The sequence below is a fragment of the Anomaloglossus baeobatrachus genome, chromosome 8 (genome assembly GCF_048569485.1).
Source record: "Anomaloglossus baeobatrachus isolate aAnoBae1 chromosome 8, aAnoBae1.hap1, whole genome shotgun sequence".
In the NCBI taxonomy this organism is placed as follows: domain Eukaryota; kingdom Metazoa; phylum Chordata; class Amphibia; order Anura; family Aromobatidae; genus Anomaloglossus; species Anomaloglossus baeobatrachus.
The window spans coordinates 9,142,393-9,160,698 of NC_134360.1; positions in this window are offsets into that span (position 1 = coordinate 9,142,393).

Consider the following 18,306-nt stretch of genomic DNA (forward strand, 5'->3'; position numbering starts at 1 on the left):
ACACTGAGTACTGCATATACATCACATAGGAGACACTGACAGTACTGTATATACATCATATAGGAGACACTGAGAGTACTGTATACACATCATATAGAAAACACTGAGACAGCTGTATGTACATCACATAGGGGACACTAAGAGTACTGTATATACATCACATAGGAGACACCGAGAGTGCTGTATATACATCACATAGGAGATACTGAGACTACTATACACTGATGAGCAAAAGGGTAACAATGTTTATATCTCACATGATGTAGTTTGGCAATTTTCTGATCTGGATCATGCTGTTTCTCTTGACTTTGGAACTCTTCTTCATGGCTGCTCCTCAAATCGAACCATTGACCTTTCATTTGGGAACACTGAGCTATTAGGTAATGTAATAACAGGTTGTAATTTGTAGTATACAAGATGAAAAAGGAGCAAAACAGTAACAATGTAGTGACAGGAGAAGAATCTGCATAACTAATCATCTGCTAAATATTTACAAGTCACATTTATGGATGATATAGCCAAGATGATTGTCTATAAAATTATGGTAGTCTTACATTCGAAGCTGTAGTGGATGGTGAGGTACGGAGGCTGGAAGTCAAAAATTGTAAACATTTGTTACCCTTTTGCTCATCAGTATATGTACATCACTTAGGAGACACTGAGACGGCTGTATATACATCACATAGGAAACAGACTGCTGTATGTACATATCATAAGAGACACTCAGACTGCTGTATTTACATCCCATAAGAGACACTTGGGCTGGTGCATATACATCATTTAGGAGGGGGCTATGTTGATTTAAAGATATAAAAGTGTAAATATCGGAAGATGGGAAGTAAAACAATAAAAATTTGCTCGAATTAAATGTTTTTTCTATTGGCTTGAAAATTCAATAAAGGGAATCTATCACCAGATTTTTGCTACATGATCTATGAGAAGCATGTAGGGGAAGAGACCCTGATTCCAGTGATGTGTCACTTACTGAGCTGCTTGCGGCGGTTTTGATAAAATCCATGTTTTATCTGCTTTAGAGCTACCAGTTCTCTGCTGAGCTCTGTATAATCCTGCCCTCACAACTGATTGGCAGTTTTTTTTTGTATATCCCTGCCCACACCATTGATTGGCAACTTTCTGTGTATAACCCTGCCCACACCACTGATTGGCAGCTTTCTGTGTATAACCCTGCCCACACCACTGATTGGCAGCTTTCTGTGTATAACCCTGCCCACACCACTGATTGGCAGATTTCTGTGTATAACCCTGCCCACACCACTGATTGGCAGCTTTCTGTGTATAACCCTGCCCACACCACTGATTGGCAGCTTTCTTTTTATATGCCTGCCAACACCACTGATTGGCAGCTTTTTGTGTAAAACCCCACCCACACCACTGATTGGCAGCTTTATATGTATAACCCTGCTCACAGTACTCATTGGCAGCTTTATGTGTATAACCCCACCTACACCACTGATTGGCAGCTTTCTGTGTATAACCCTGCCCACACCACTGATTGGCAGCTTTATTTGTATATCCCCGCCCACACCAGTGATTGGCAGCTTTTTGTGTAAAACCCCACCCACACCACTGATTGGCAGCTTTATATGTATAACCCTGCTCACAGTACTCATTGGCAGCTTTATGTGTATAACCCCACCTACACCACTGATTGGCAGCTTTCTGTGTATAACCCTGCCCACACCACTGATTGGCAGCTTTCTTTGTATATCCCCGCCCACACCACTGATTGGCAGCTTTTTGTGTAAAACCCCACCCACACCACTGATTGGCAGCTTTATATGTATAACCCTGCTCACAGTATTCATTGGCAGCTTTCTGTGTGTAACCCCACCCACACCACTAATTGGTAGCTTCCTGTGTATAAAACCATCCACTACACTGATTAGCAGTTTTCTGTGTATAACCCCATACACACCACTAATTGGCTGCCTTCTGTGTACACTAAAAACACCAAAAAACTGAGCTGTAACAAATGTTCAATAAACATGCAACATTACAAGCATGTGAATTGCAGCCTCAAGACTAGAAAAAAAAACAAGGAGAAAAATTGTATGAAAAATACCCTGACTATAAATAAATAAATTGCAAGTGCTTAATAACAGGGTACTTAGTATATACATTTTTGCTAAGTACCCTGTTATTAAGCACCTGCAATTTATTTATTTATAGTCAGGGTATTTTTCATACAATTTATTTCTGTGTACACTGTGCATAGGCAGAAAACTGTCGATCAGTGGTGTGGGCGAGTTATACAGAACTCATGAATACCGAAGACTACTTTTTTTAGTCCTCTAGTAATAATCTCCTGCTGATAAAACAGTGATTTTATCAAAACTACAGCAAGCAGCTCAGTAAGTGACACATCGCTGGAATCTAGGTCTCTGTCTCTGTATTATGTTGTTCTCACATTGGAAGGCAAAAATTTGGTGACATAATTATTTTAAGGCAAAAATATTCCGAGGCGGGCATTATTGCTGATGTGATTACGGGCAGCGAAGCGTATTAGCCTGAAAACATTTACTATAAGCTTCACGTTTTATTACAACTCCGATAAGTGCACTTATATAATTGAGAATTCTTCATTTATTCATTGTTCATGACCGACGCGAGGAAATCACTTGACTCCAGATCCTTGTATTCAGCATTACTTATTTTCCTTCTCCTGAAGGGATTAAACCCGTTCCCCTCATTACATCAAATCTTTCAAGGACACTTCCAGAACATACAGTGCGTGCACATAGTGTGAATTACCATTGATTTACCCTGCTCTGCTAATGGCTCACTCATGACAATGCAAAGATGTACCGCTGCTCTCAGCATCAACGGCAGGAGTCAGTGCCTCACGTCATTATTCCGGGTCCTTATGTCAATGCTAGGATCGCTACTTCCAATAGGTGGCGCTAGAGTTTGTCTCCTGTCCTGGAGAGAAAATTGGAATATTTTGCAGAGGGGTGTGGCAGCTATAAGTCCCCTTACTAGCATCCAGTCAGACTGGCTTGCAAAGTCTCCATAAGGAGAATAGTGTTCCCCCGTGGTCCCACAAAGCTTCTCATAGCCAGATCAGACACCCCCATACTTTGCACTGACGAGGGGCAAGCACCCCGAAACACCGTGTCTGCAAATTGGGATTCTGACCTGGCATATATCCTAAGTTATATTGAAAGGATTGTTAAAAATCCACATTTAACTTTTAGGATCGCTACTTCCAATAGGTGGCGCTGCGCTAGAGTTTGTCTCCTTTCCTGGAAAGACAATTTGAGTTTAACTTGAATCGTTTTTGGGTTGAAGAGTGTCTGTGTACCCTACTGCGAATATAGCAGCGACAAAAATGTGTTTCAGTTTTATTTACTGTATATATTATTATTGAAGTAGCAGTTGGTAATTGCCATTAAAGAGATTGACTAGTTAAAATAAGTAACTAGTGATGAGCGGGCACTACCATGCTCGGGTGCTCAGTACTGGTAACTAGTGATGAGTGGGCACTACCATGCTCAGGTGCTCAGTACTGGTAACTAGTGATGAGCGGGCACTACCATGCTCAGGTGCTCAGTACTGGTAACTAGTGATGAGCGGGCACTACCATGCTCAGGTGCTCAGTACTGGTAACTAGTGATGAGCGGGCACTACCATGCTCAGGTGCTCAGTACTGGTAACTAGTGATGAGCGGGCACTACCATGCTCGGGTGCTCAGTACTGGTAACTAGTGATGAGTGAGCACTACCATGCTCGGGTGCTCAGTACTGGTAACTAGTGATGAGCGGGCACTATCATGCTCGGGTGCTCAGTACTGGTAACTAGTGATGAGAGGGCACTACCATGCTCGGGTGCTCTGTACTTGTAACTAGTGATGAGCGGGCACTACTATGCTCAGGTGCTCAGTACTGGTAACTAGTGATGAGCGGGCACTACCATGCTCGGGTGCTCAGTACTGGTAACTAGTGATGAGCGGGCACTACCATGCTCAGGTGCTCTGTACTGGTAACTAGTGATGAGCGGGCACTACCATGCTCAGGTGCTCAGTACTGGTAACTAGTGATGAGCGAGCACTATCATGCTCGGGTGCTCAGTACTGGTAACTAGTGATGAGGGGGCACTACCATGCTCGGGTGCTCAGTACTGGTAACTAGTGATGAGCGGGCACTACCATGCTCGGGTGCTCAGTACTGGTAACTAGTGATGAGCGGGCACTACCATGCTCGGGTGCTCAGTACTGGTAACTAGTGATGAGCGGGCACTACCATGCTCGGGTGCTTAGTACTGGTAACTAGTGATGAGCGGGCACTACCATGCTCAGGTGCTCAGTACTGGTAACTAGTGATGAGCGGGCACTACCATGCTCGGGTGCTCAGTACTGGTAACTAGTGATGAGCAGGCACTACCATGCTCAGGTGCTCAGTACTGGTAACTAGTGATGAGCGGGCACTACCATGCTCGGGTGCTCAGTACTGGTAACTAGTGATGAGTGAGCACTACCATGCTCGGGTGCTCTGTACTGGTAACTAGTGATGAGTGGGCACTACCATGCTCAGGTGCTCAGTACTGGTAACTAGTGATGAGCGGGCACTACCATGCTCGGGTGCTCAGTACTGGTAACTAGTGATGAGCGGGCACTACCATGCTCGGGTGCTCAGTACTGGTAACTAGTGATGAGCGGGCACTACCATGCTCAGGTGCTCAGTACTGGTAACTAGTGATGGCCAATCCCTCCGATGGTCGGAATCGGGGAGCTTCGCCCGAATGTTTTGTAAAGATCGAGGTCGGGATCGAGATAACACGAGCTTGCGTCCGATCACTGAACTCGAGCGTTACAGTTATGGGATGGGGCGGGGGGGGGGGGCTGTAAACTAAAGAATACAGTTAATAATAAACATTGTCATTATACCTACAGGTCCTGAGACTCTTCCTGCAGACTCTGTCTCCCGGTCGCTTCTGCTTAGGACCTTCCATGACGTCATAGCCATGTGACCAGTCTGGTGTGAATGTTGTACAGACATTGGCTTACAGACTGGTCACATGGCTATGATGTCATCGAAGGTCCTGTTAACTGAACTTTGACTGTTACTCTGCGAGTGTTGCATCGGCATCACCCAGCACGGCCGCACGGAAGGTCCTTTTATCAGTGGTGCTTACCGGGGGGCACAGCAATGATCGGACCCAGAAGCAGAAGCGGCCGGGAAACAGAGTCTGCAGGACGTTCGTGGGACCTGTAAGTATGATCATAATGTTTTTTAATAATGTGCTTTTTTTACAGCCCCTGGACCCCTGAACTGTAACACAAGCTTCCCAGGAAAGCTCGTGTTCGGGATCGTGTACACGATTATTATGTGTTCGGGATCGCCCATCACTAGCAGTGGAGCCAACTGGCTTCTGCTGTCCGTGGTTCGGGCGGTTCGTCCTTTATGTCTCAGAAATCTAAAATCTTGCAGCTAATATGAGAAGACAATAGTTCATTTTTTGCAGGACTTTGTCACAAACCAGAGCACTCAGGTAACGGCTTCAGGGTGACTTGTGGCCTCGTGACATTAAAGGGAGCCGGTCACTTTGGAAAATGATACCTGCAGATAATGATAGGAATTTTATTTATACAGCGCCAACATATTCCACAGCTCTTTACAATTCAAAAGATAGATGTCGTTACCATGCTGCACGACCACTTTACTGAAAGTGCGGCTAGCAGGAGAAAATGAAGTTACTTCCTCCTGGGAGCCGCCGGCTTTCAGTCATGGGTCGTTGTTTTCCGGAGTGGTTACAGTCACCACTCACGGAATCGGTCACCATACCGTGACTTACAGGGTCTGATCACAGTGTAGCCCCCATGGCTGAAAGCTGTCGGCTTCAGGGAGGAAATAATTTCATTTTTTCCTGGTTCCTTTAATTTTCAGTAAGCTCCTGGGCAGCATTGTAACACTATTTACTTGCAGATTAACTCTGCCGTATATGATGTCTTCCAAGGTGACAGGTTACATTTGAGATGCCACTGCTTGTCTCAGGTAACGATCCTGGGGGTGGACGTGTAGACAGTCAGCCGGGTTTCCGTACACATTTGGGTTGTTTTCCATAGTTGTAGTGCTCCAATGCAACATTGTGATTTTAATTCTCTATGTAGCCCTCGTCTACAGGGATATAACAGGAATACAGCACAAGTTCATCAAGAGTCCTGTCTCAGCTATGAGTTTTGGGGAGAGCAGACCGGATAGAAAATACCCCACAAGTGGGGATTAAATATTGGTACTCACACAACTTACACCATATTGAATACCGCAGCCTCTGTAAGCGCGAAGATAACATGTAAACTGCATTAATGCTATATTGAATATACTTAGAAAAATGAAGGTACTTATGTGGCATCCAGGGGGCAGGGGGTTAAAATTACTCGTGCCGGGCCGGTGATGTCGGGTTCCGGGGATGTCACGGGTGGCCCTGCCCGACTTCGTTGCCCTGCCCGACTTCGTTGCCCCGAGGTGTCCACAATAAAAGGAGGATAGGAGGTGGAGGTTGGGAATGATTGTTGTGACGCCACCTGCGGTACGCAGCCAGGATTTAGCTGTCGCTGTCCTTCGGGGCGGATGGTAATAGCAGCAATGATGGTTTCGCTCCCCACAGGTGGAGCGGGCCCTGGGGAGGATGGTGAGGAGAGTAGTAGTGGCGGTGGCCGTTGGCGCCGAAGTGCCAGCAATAAGAGTCCGAGTCGGCTGCTGCGGTTCCAGGTACTAATATGCCGCTCGCCCGGGAAGTACCGATTACCAGCTGTGATGGGCCCCGTCGACCTCTATTAAGTTGGAAGAAGCTACCAGTATTTGGAAAGTGTCCTTTCTAAGAGTTACCCCTGCAGTAGTGAGGAACCCGGGCTGAGTGTGCAGCTCCAAGCCTCGGGCCCCGTGAAAAGAAGAAAAAGGAAGAAGGTGATGGAGGTGTTGAGTCGCTAGAACTGACGTCCTGGCTATACTGCCTGAAGATTGTGTAAAGTTGCTCCTACTTCTACCCCAACTGGAGCCCGCCCCCCCCAGGTGGTTGTCCTAGTGACTGAGAAAGTCCCAAGCTTTGTGTTGGTCTACCCTAGTCCAGCTCCCCAGAGAGAAGGTTTCTAAGCTGTATGTAAAGTGTGAATGTGGAACACCGGTGATTTACCCCCTCCTTACCAGAAGCGAATACCATACCTTAAATGAGGTGCAGTACTCAGTATGGCGACCCTACGGCTCCACTCGCCACAAAGAGCATGAATGGGCCAATTCATGAGAGCCCATCAACCACGGCAAGGTGACCTTTGTTTGATGGCTTCCTAACCTAATATCATGCCTCTCCTGGGCTAAAAGCTACAATTCTCAGCGCTTACAGGGTGCTGCCGTATTCTTTTGTTTGTATATTTGCAGGTGCTGGTCAGATTTCTGGTTTTACACCATTTTGAATTGACTCTTTTCCCTCATGTTCCGTGGTTGATCCTCGTCCTTTGAAGCCGCAGCTCTTTATTGTTTTCTTTCCAGTGCTGGAGTATTGTATATTGTCAGCTGTTCTATGTAAGCCGACTTACACTATTTCCATACGGTGTGGACATCGTCCTCAGATCTGTTATCTGCTGGAGGGAAACTCTGAAGTCACTGGAAAGTTTTGTATCAGAAATCGTGCAACAGATGCAAGAAGTCCAGGACTTGTACAATATTGTAGGGATTGATCTCCATTGTTATAATTTTTCTTTATTTAATGAAAGTATTGTTATTTTTACACAACTTTACAAGATTCTAGAGAAGTGTGACCATGATTATGTCTGAAATATTCTTCTATAGGTCAATGCTACCCTCTTGTGGACACCGCGCATACTGCAGAGAAATCACTGAATGACGGGAAAGTCAAAGCCTTAAATATCCTGAAAGGAAGCGGAAAAATAATCTAATTCTCTACAGAAAAATGATGAACACCGATGTTGTGTGCGTATCTGTAACAAACAATTCTTTAATACTTCTAAGCTTTAATATAAAATCTTGCTTTAGTTACTGGCAGAGTTTCCGATGATACATTCCACGTACAATTAAAGGGATTGTCCACAACAGAGCCAGACGACAGTGAGTGGAGTCTGAAGTGCAAGTCACAGCTTTCCCTACAGGTGACAAAGTCTTTCCATTCACCTGTAAACTGGTCAGGAAGGTTACTCTTGGGTCCGGCACTGGTCAGGAAGGTTACTCTTGGGTCCGGCACTGGTCAGGAAGGTTACTCTTGGGTCCGGGATTGGTCAGGAAGGTTACTCTTGGGTCCGGCACTGGTCAGGAAGGTTACTCTTGGGTCCGGCACTGGTCAGGAAGGTTACTCTTGGGTCCGGCACTGGTCAGGAAGGTTACTCTTGGGTCCGGCACTGGTCAGGAAGGTTACTCTTGGGTCCGGCACTGGTCAGGAAGGTTACTCTTGGGTCCGGGACTGGTCAGGAAGGTTACTCTTGGGTCCGGGACTGGTCAGGAAGGTTACTCTTGGGTCCGGCACTGGTCAGGAAGGTTACTCTTGGGTCCGGCACTGGTCAGGAAGGTTACTCTTGGGTCCGGCACTGGTCAGGAAGGTTACTCTTGGGTCCGGCACTGGTCAGGAAGGTTACTCTTGGGTCCGGCACTGGTCAGGAAGGTTACTCTTGGGTCCGGGACTGGTCAGGAAGGTTACTCTTGGGTCCGGGACTGGTCAGGAAGGTTACTCTTGGGTCCGGGACTGGTCAGGAATGTTACTCTTGGGTCCGGCACTGGTCAGGAAGGTTACCCTTGGGTCCGGGACTGGTCAGGAAGTTTACTCTTGGGTCCGGGATTGGTTAGGAAGGTTACTCTTGGGTCCGGGATTGGTCAGGAAGGTTACTCTTGGGTCCGGGACTGGTCAGGAAGGTTAATCTTGGGTCCGGGACTGGTCAGGGGAGCTGCTGCGGTCATTTGCGCTTGAACATCTTCCTGACAATGGAAACATTCTGCAAGATGCTGAAGGATGTTATCACCATAAGGCGATGTTCACACCACCGTATTTTCTCCATCCAAGACATGAAATCAGACTTGTGCATTGCCTCATTGAATATCATTCATCCTAGCGCCATCCGATGTTTTGCTGGGTTGCAAGTTGGACCTACAGTTTTCTGGGACTCATTGTTTCCCTGCGGCAGGGTGACTCCTAACCTTAGGCCTTATTCGTACGTTCTGATGTGCTCTCTCTGTGAGGCTCTTGGCTTCTGTATGATGATCCCTTGTATGTACGCTCTGATGTGCTCTCTCTGTGAGGCTCTTGGATTCTGTATAATGATCCCTTGTATGTACGCTCTGATGTGCTCTCTCTGTGAGGCTCTTGGCTTCTGTATGATGATCCCTTGTATGTACGCTCTGATGTGATCTCTCTGTGAGGCTCTTGGCTTCTGTATGATGATCCCTTGTATGTACGCTCTGATGTGATCTCTCTGTGAGGTTCTTGGCTTCTGTATGATGATCCCTTGTATGTACGCTCTGATGTGATCTCTCTGTGAGGCTCTTGGCTTCTGTATGATGATCCCTTGTATGTACGCTCTGATGTGATCTCTCTGTGAGGTTCTTGGCTTCTGTATGATGATCCCTTGTATGTACGCTCTGATGTGATCTCTCTATGAGGCTCTTGGCTTCTGTATGATGATCCCTTGTATGTACGCTCTGATGTGATCTCTCTGTGAGGCTCTTGGCTTCTGTATGATGATCCCTTGCACGTACGCTCTGATGTGATCTCTCTGTGAGGCTCTTGGCTTCTGTATGATGATCCCTTTTACGTACGCTCTGATGTGATCTCTCTGTGAGGCAATGCCCTGAACTGAGGTAGGTGACATAATAAATCATAAGCACTGTACTACATTTCTAATTGGAGGTATTTGCTAATTTTATTATTATTACACCTCCTACATATTGGGAGAGGATCCTGGAGATGGCAGTACCCCTTTAACCCTTGCTAAAAGTCTGTTTTTTTTTATTTTTACATATTTTGTGGTAACATTGAGATCTAGTGCTAAAAATCTTAATGTAGACACCCTTACCAGAAGTTTCATGTCCTGTATACTGGGTGTAATTCTCAGTACCTGTATTATTCTCTATATATACAGTTAGGTCCAGAAATATTTGGACAGTGACACAAGTTTTGTTATTTTAGCTGTTTACAAAAACATGTTCAGAAATACAATTATATATATAATATGGGCTGAAAGTGCACACTCCCAGCTGCAATATGAGAGTTTTCACATCCAAATCGGAGAAAGGGTTTAAGAATCATAGCTCTGTAATGCATAGCCTCCTCTTTTTAAAGGGACCAAAAGTAATTGGACAAGGGACTCTAAGGGCTGCAATTAACTCTGAAGGCGTCTCCCTCGTTAACCTGTAATCAATGAAGTAGTTAAAAGGTCTGGGGTTGATTAGAGGGGTGTGGTTTTGCATTTGGAAGCTGTTGCTGTGACCAGACAACATGCGGTCTAAGGAACTCTAAATTGAGGTGAAGCAGAACATCCTGAGGCTGAAAAAAAAGAAAAAATCCATCAGAGAGATAGCAGACATGCTTGGAGTAGCAAAATCAACAGTCAGGTACATTCTGAGAAAAAAGGAATTGACTGGTGAGCTTGGGAACTCAAAAAGGCCTGGGCGTCCACGGATGACAACAGTGGTGGATGATCGCCGCATACTTTCTTTGGTGAAGAAGAACCCGTTCACAACATCAACTGAAGTCCAGAACACTCTCAGTGAAGTAGGTGTATCTGTCTCTAAGTCAACAGTAAAGAGAAGACTCCATGAAAGTAAATACAAAGGGTTCACATCTAGATGCAAACCATTCATCAATTCCAAAAATAGACAGGCCAGAGTTAAATTTGCTGAAAAACACCTCACGAAGCCAGCTCAGTTCTGGAAAAGTATTCTATGGACAGATGAGACAAAAATCAACCTGTACCAGAATGATGGGAACAAAAAAGTTTGGAGAAGAAAGGGAACGGCACATGATCCAAGGCACACCACATCCTCTGTAAAACATGGTGGAGGCAACGTGATGGCATGGGCATGCATGGCTTTCATTGGCACTGGGTCACTTGTGTTTATTGATGACATAACAGCAGACAAGAGTAGCCGGATGAATTCTGAAGTGTACCGGGATATACTTTCAGCCCAGATTCAGCCAAATGCCGCAAAGTTGATCGGACGGCGCTTCATAGTACAGATGGACAATGACCCCAAGCATACAGCCAAAGCTACCCAGGAGTTCATGAGTGCAAAAAAGTGGAACATTCTGCAATGGCCAAGTCAATCACCAGATCTTAACCCAATTGAGCATGCATTTCACTTGCTCAAATCCAGACTTAAGACGGAAAGACCCACAAACAAGCAAGACCTGAAGGCTGCGGCTGTAAAGGCCTGGCAAAGCATTAAGAAGGAGGAAACCCAGCGTTTGTTGATGTCCATGGGTTCCAGACTTAAGACAGTGATTGCCTCCAAAGGATTCGCAACAAAATATTGAAAATAAAAATATTTTGTTTGGGTTTGGTTTATTTGTCCAATTACTTTTGACCTCCTAAAATGTGGAGTGTTTGTAAAGAAATGTGTACAATTCCTACAATTTCTATCAGATATTTTTGTTCAAACCTTCAAATTAAACGTTACAATCTGCACTTGAATTCTGTTGTAGAGGTTTCATTTCAAATCCAATGTGGTGGCATGCAGAGCCCAACTCGCCAAAATTGTGTCACTGTCCAAATATTTCTGGACCTAACTGTACACTGCACAGTACCACGTCTCCTGGTAGTGCCCGCTCATCACTAGTTACCAGTACTGAGCACCTGAGCAAGGTAGTGCCCGCTCATCACTAGTTACCAGTACTGAGCACCTGAGCATGGTAGTGCCCGCTCATCACTAGTTACCAGTACAGAGCACCTGAGCATGGTAGTGCCCGCTCATAACTAGTTACCAGTCACAGCACCTGAGCATGGTAGTACCCGCTCATCACTAGTTACCAGTACTGAGCACCTGAGCATGGTAGTGCCCGCTCATCACTAGTTACCAGTACTGAGCACCCGAGCATGGTAGTGCCCGCTCATCACTAGTTACAAGTACAGAGCACCCGAGCATAGAAGTACCCGCTCATCACTAGTTACCAGTACTGAGCACCTGAGCATGGTAGTGCCCGCTCATCACTAGTTACCAGTACTGAGCACCCGAGCAAGGTAGTGCCCGCTCATCACTAGTTACCAGTACTGAGCACCCGAGCATGGTAGTGCCCGCTCATCACTAGTTACCAGTACTGAACACCCGAGCATGATAGTGCCCGCTCATCACTAGTTACCAGTACTGAGCACCCGAGCATGGTAGTGTCCGCTCATCACTAGTTACCAGAACTGAGCACCTGAGCATGGTAGTGCCCGCTCATCACTAGTTACCAGAACTGAGCCCCGCAGCATGGTAGTGCCCGCTCATCACTAGTTACCAGTACTGAGCACCCGAGCATGGTAGTGCCCACTCATCACTAGTTACCAGTACTGAGCACCTGAGCATGGTAGTGCCCATTCATCACTAGTTACCAGTACTGAGCACCTGAGCATGGTAGTGCCCGCTCATCACTAGTTACCAGTACTGAGCTCCTGAGCATGGTAGTACTCCTTTATCAGTAATAAACATATGATCAAATATTATCACACAAGGGTCAGTTCAGCCGTGGTGTTAGGTATAATATTTTTGTGCACACATTACAATGACAGATTCTGAAGAATAATCTGTTAGACACCTTTATTATCAGGAGAATACACTACCTTGCGAAAGTATTTGGCCCCCTTGAATTTTTCAACCTTTTCCCACATTTCAGGCTTCAAACATAAAGATAAAATGTTAATGTTCTTGTGAAGAATCAACAACAAGTGACACAATTGTGAAGTTGAATGAAATGTATTGCTTATTTTAAACTTTTGTAAATAATAATAAACTGAAAATTGGGGCGTGCAATATTATTCATCCCCTGTAAGTGAATACTTTGTAGCGCCCCCTTTTGCTGCGATTACAGCACAAGTCTCTTGGGGTATGTGTCTATCAGTTTTGCACATGGAGAGGCTGAAATTCTCGCCCATTCTTCCTTTGTAAACAGCTGGAGCTGAGTGAGGTTGGATGGAGGCGTTTGTGAACAGCAGTTTTCAGCTCTTTCCACAGATTCTCGATTGGGTTCAGGTCTGGACTGTGACTTGGCCATTCTAACACCTGGATACGGTTATTTGTGCACCATTCCATTGTAGATTTTGCTTTCCATCGGTTTCAAGCAATGGTGACTGAAACAGAGTCTTTTTCTTAGAAAACAAGTGTCAGGCTGATTCTTTGGGAGTCTTCTACTCTCTGAACATCACAGTGTAGAGTGAAAGCCTCCACCGATAGAACCGCAGCAAGAGCGATGGCAGAGCCGCTAGTGAAGCCTCCTCAGAAAAAACACCAATGGCGTCTTCCTGAAGAGCTTCGCGTGGGAAAACTCGGCCATGGAGGAGTCTACCATAGGAATGCTCGTAAAGCAGTTTCCATTAGATAAATTTTCATCATCTCAAATAACTCTATTTTATGTGTCTTTACTACATTTATCTACTGAATTATAACGTCAAGTGCCGGAATATTCTAGACTGTATATTCAGGTCATCCAGCTTCCGGGCAGGTGTAATATGGGTCTAAGATGACAAGAGCTTGTTTTTATTTTTTACTTCCCCAATTAAACTTTGGAATATGTTGGCACTATATAATGGTCTTATTCCTGCAGCATACCTGAGGCTTACCTAAGGAACTTATTTATATTGGATTTCCCAACTCCCTTCAGTCATTTTCAATGTAATATCCTACATAGGAACATGATTCCGATAGGACACTTTGTATTGCAGGTCGTTAATGACCTAAAAATGATTCTGCAAAGTCATTTATTTAATTAAGGCCGCCAGATTAACAACACACTTAGGAAACCTATTACCATTTTTTTTCCAAATGGATTTGTCAATAAAAAACCCCAGACATTATGAAGGTGAATTTGCTCCTCCAGAGGCGAGCACCAACCTCTACCCTCCAGGCTTATAGTGTTTTCTTGATTAATGCATTTGCCTTATTCCAAGTATTGACCCATTAATAGTGAGTGGTACTTAGATAAAGTACAAGGCTATGATTTATCACTACAGATATGGTCCTGGAGACCGCTACATATGTAGGGATATACAGGGATCAGCCACAACACTAAAAGCCAAGACCGGTGAAGTGAAAAAACAGTTATTGTCTTGTAACAAAGGATGCTGTTGAGCGGTGGGATATAGGCGGTGGGATATAGGTGGTGGGATATAGGTGGTGGGATATATTAGACAAAGTGAACAGTCGGTGGTTGAAGTTGGTGCATTGGCCAATTGACTTGGAAGAATTGGCAAACCTAACAAATTGCAAAGCCACAGACTAGAGGGCCATGGTCCAGCAGCAAAATCACCTACAATGGGCATCAAAACTGGTCCGTGAGCAATGGAAACGGTATCTTGTTCTGAATTAAGCTTTCCTCTGCATTATGCGGACAGCTGGGTGTGCGCGCATCATTTTCTTTGAAAGAGATATGGCACAAGGAGGCACTTTGCCTAGAAGGCAAGCCAGGGAAGAAGTGGGCAATGTTCTGCTAGAAAAGCTTTTGGATATTAATGCAGATGTTTCATTGACACATACGTCCTACCTAAACATTGTTGCACATCAAAGTACTCACCTGCACGGCCGTCACCTCTTATATCGGGATAATATACCCAACTACACTACCAAAAATTGCTCAGGAATATTCTGAGTAACAGAACAGAAATTCAAGATTCTGACTGGGTCTTCAAGTTCCCCTGATCTCATTCCAATCGAGCAACTCTAGGATTGGCTGAAAAAAACCCAAACAAGACTACGCCATCGAAGACCAATCACGAAAGGTCAAGGGTTAAAAGTATCTGATGCCAACGCCTCGCTGTCCAATACCATAGGACTCCATGAGAAGTCTTCTGGAGTCCATACCTCCACAGCCCAGAGCAGTTTTGGCAGCACGTTGGGTTCATACACTAGATTGGTGCATGATCTATTCATACCAAGTCTCCTGGAGTTCTCCGGTTTTATCCTTCCTCTGAAGCACGTGAATACATTAATAATTACCACATTGTACAATATTCCTCCCATCTGATTGTACTGCAGAGACTGACAGCTGCTCTTGAGTATCCATATCAGCAATCATCAGCTTATCTTTAGAAAACCCATCTAATATAATGAGGGCACGCTATTTCTTATTCATGTGGAAAGGCAAATCACCACACAGTGGCAAGTTGAGAGTCCACAATACTGACCCATAAGGATTATTGTTTGCTTACATGCTGAGCCCACGTACATTGTTCTCATTACAGGCTTAGGCTTAGGTCACATGTAACGACGCAGCAGCGATCACGACGACGATCTGACCTTATCAGGATCGCTGCTGCGTTGTTACATGGTCTCTGGTGAGCTGTCAAACAGGCAGATCTCACCAGCGACCAGCCCCCAGCCACGCGTGGAAGCGATGCTGCGCTTGGTAACTAAGGTAAATATCGAGTAACCAAGCAAAGTGCTTCGCTTGGTTACCCAATATTTACCTTGGTTACCAGCGCACACCGCTAAGCGCTGGCTCCCTGCACTCCTAGCCAGAGTACACAGGTTAATAAGCAAAGCGCTTTGCTTATAGTTACCCTATGTGTACCTTGGCTACGTGTGCAGGGAGCCGGCTTAAAGTAGCTGCGGACGCTGGTAACGAAGGTAAATATTGGGTGACCAAGCCTTTGCTTGGTTACCCGATATTTACCTTGGTTACCAGCGTCCGCAGAAGCCGGCTCCCTGCACATTCAGATTGTTGCTCTCTCACTGTCACACACAGCGATGTGCGCTTCACAGCGGGAGCGCAACGACGAAAAAATGGTCCAGGACATTCAGCAACAACCGGCGACCTCACAGCAGGGGCCAGGTTGTTGCTGGATGTCACACACAACGACATCGCTAGCAAGATCGCTGCTACGTCACAGAAAATGGTGACTTAGCAGCGACGTCGTCGTCGCGGTCGTTGTGTGTGACATGACCATTATGGCCAAAAGTTTTAAGGCACACACAAGTTTTGGTTTCCACACTTTGCTGCTTCAGGGTCTTAGATATTTTAGTTGGACTGAAGTACAAATAATAAATATGTCAATGTTTTTAAAATTTTATTAACAAGTAATTGAAGAAGTTTCTGTAAAGACTCAATATGTCCAGTGTTGATTCTTATTTTTCAAAGACTTCTGCCCTTCACCTTGGCATCTGGATATCAGCTTCTGGGCCAAATCCGGACTGAAGACACATTGTTTAAACAGTGCGTGGGGTTTATCACAATTTGTCTCTGCTCACCAGCTTTTGGAGGATCAACCGGAGGAGTGCAATGGGATTGAGATTCCAGAAAATTGGCCCCAAATTCTAGCATTTTGTTCACTTTTGCCTTCTGACATGGTCTACATCATGCATTGGTCTCACTAAATTGTTCCTGGATCTTTGAAAGAAGTTGCTCTTGGAGGATATCTAGATCCAATTCTTTATTCATGGCAGGTTTCTTAGGTAAAATTATGAGTGAGCCCCCTCCCCTGGATGAAAACCCCCATACATGAATGGAAAAAAGTCATGTAACCACAACCCAGGGTAGTACTCACATTTTCTAATCAAAGAGAAGGAAGCTTCAGAAAAAATAACCATCTCAGTCCTCTGCAGTCACATCCCTGCAATAACTAGAGAATATCAGTCTCTCCTTAAAGGTTTTCTTACAGCCAAGTGGCTTGTTGCCCCTCTTGATACCAGGCTAGCCTTAAAAAGCCTGTGCTTCACTATTTGAACACATGCATTAAAATAGCTGCCTGCTGCCGTCCCTGAGCAAGCTCTGCACTGGTGATGAACGGATTATGCAGCTAAATCCTCTTTAGGACACATGCCTGATGTTTTTTGGTCTCTCTTGGTCACCCTGAAACCTTTTCTTTACCTGAACCACTCTTTGAATGGGGTTTTTGTGAATAAGTTATTTTTCATTGCAAAGAATGACGTTGGATCTTTTTTGCAATTCATGTTATAACTCTTACTTACTTACATGTTACACTCACTATTGTTATCTAATCTGTGGTTAATGCAAACTGCCACTATGAAAACGGAAGAGGCACATTTTGTTAAAACTAAAAGTCGCCAGTAAACAGACAATAACACAAGCCGTGTAACATCAGGCTCTAGTTAGCGAATTAAATGTACAGATTAGGATTTATGAAACGGTCTACAGAATAAAAAAAATATTTCTTCAAGTTGCTCTAGTAAAATTAAAGCTGCACTATGGCCTCATCACATTCCAACAGGGACATTTTTTAAATGGTCTTAATCAGAAAAAGGTCAAAAGCCGCCAAACCACAGAGCAGCGTTACATATTATACACTTGAATATTGAAATCTGAGTTAACTGCTATGGGCAAAAGATACGGTTTTATTGTTTTTAGACTGTTTAAGGCTGAGTTCACACGATCAGGGTTTGCAGAGTTGTGGATGTTGCTGGTTTCTGCTGCGTTGTAGAGTAGAAGTACAGTGGATGGGATTTATAGAAATCTCTGGCACACTGTGCTTTTCTCCACAGCATATGTTGACTTTTGGTGCGACTTCTTGAGTCACAGAGTCAATTTATGCTACAGAGACACAAGTGTTCTCCGCAGGGAGAATAGAGAGAAGGTCAACAGCATCAAGAACCCTGATCATGGGCACAAGCAGCTGCGGTCCCCTACAGCAAAAACTCGCAGCCCCGCAGGAGAGGACGCAGCGCGTGCGGATCGTGTGCACCCACCCTTAAACTAATATGTCCCCCAAGTGCTTAGTGATCAGCTTTGAGAACATTTCATCTGGTTTTGTCCTATACCTCTTATACGAATATTTCTAATAGCCCTGTAGTATATTTATTAGTGATTGGCATTACGGTATATTTTTTGGGGACATCCATTTATTTGCTTTATCCGTAATATATGCCTAAAGGAGTGCTCATTTCATGTGTCTAATTTTCTCATTTGTGTTGTAGTTTTATTTTTGTTGATCATGTGTGATAATAAAAAATACAAACTTCGATCCATCCAATTTTCAGAATAAAATTGCCAATTTAAGTGAATAGGTTTTTTAAATTAAAAACAAAACGGACATCAGAGCTGTCACACAAGTTCTGTCCTTTTATTGGGTAGAATACGCTTTAATTATTTTTTCTCATGCATAAGAGAAAAACTGACACTGACCATGAAATCTGAAAATCTGAC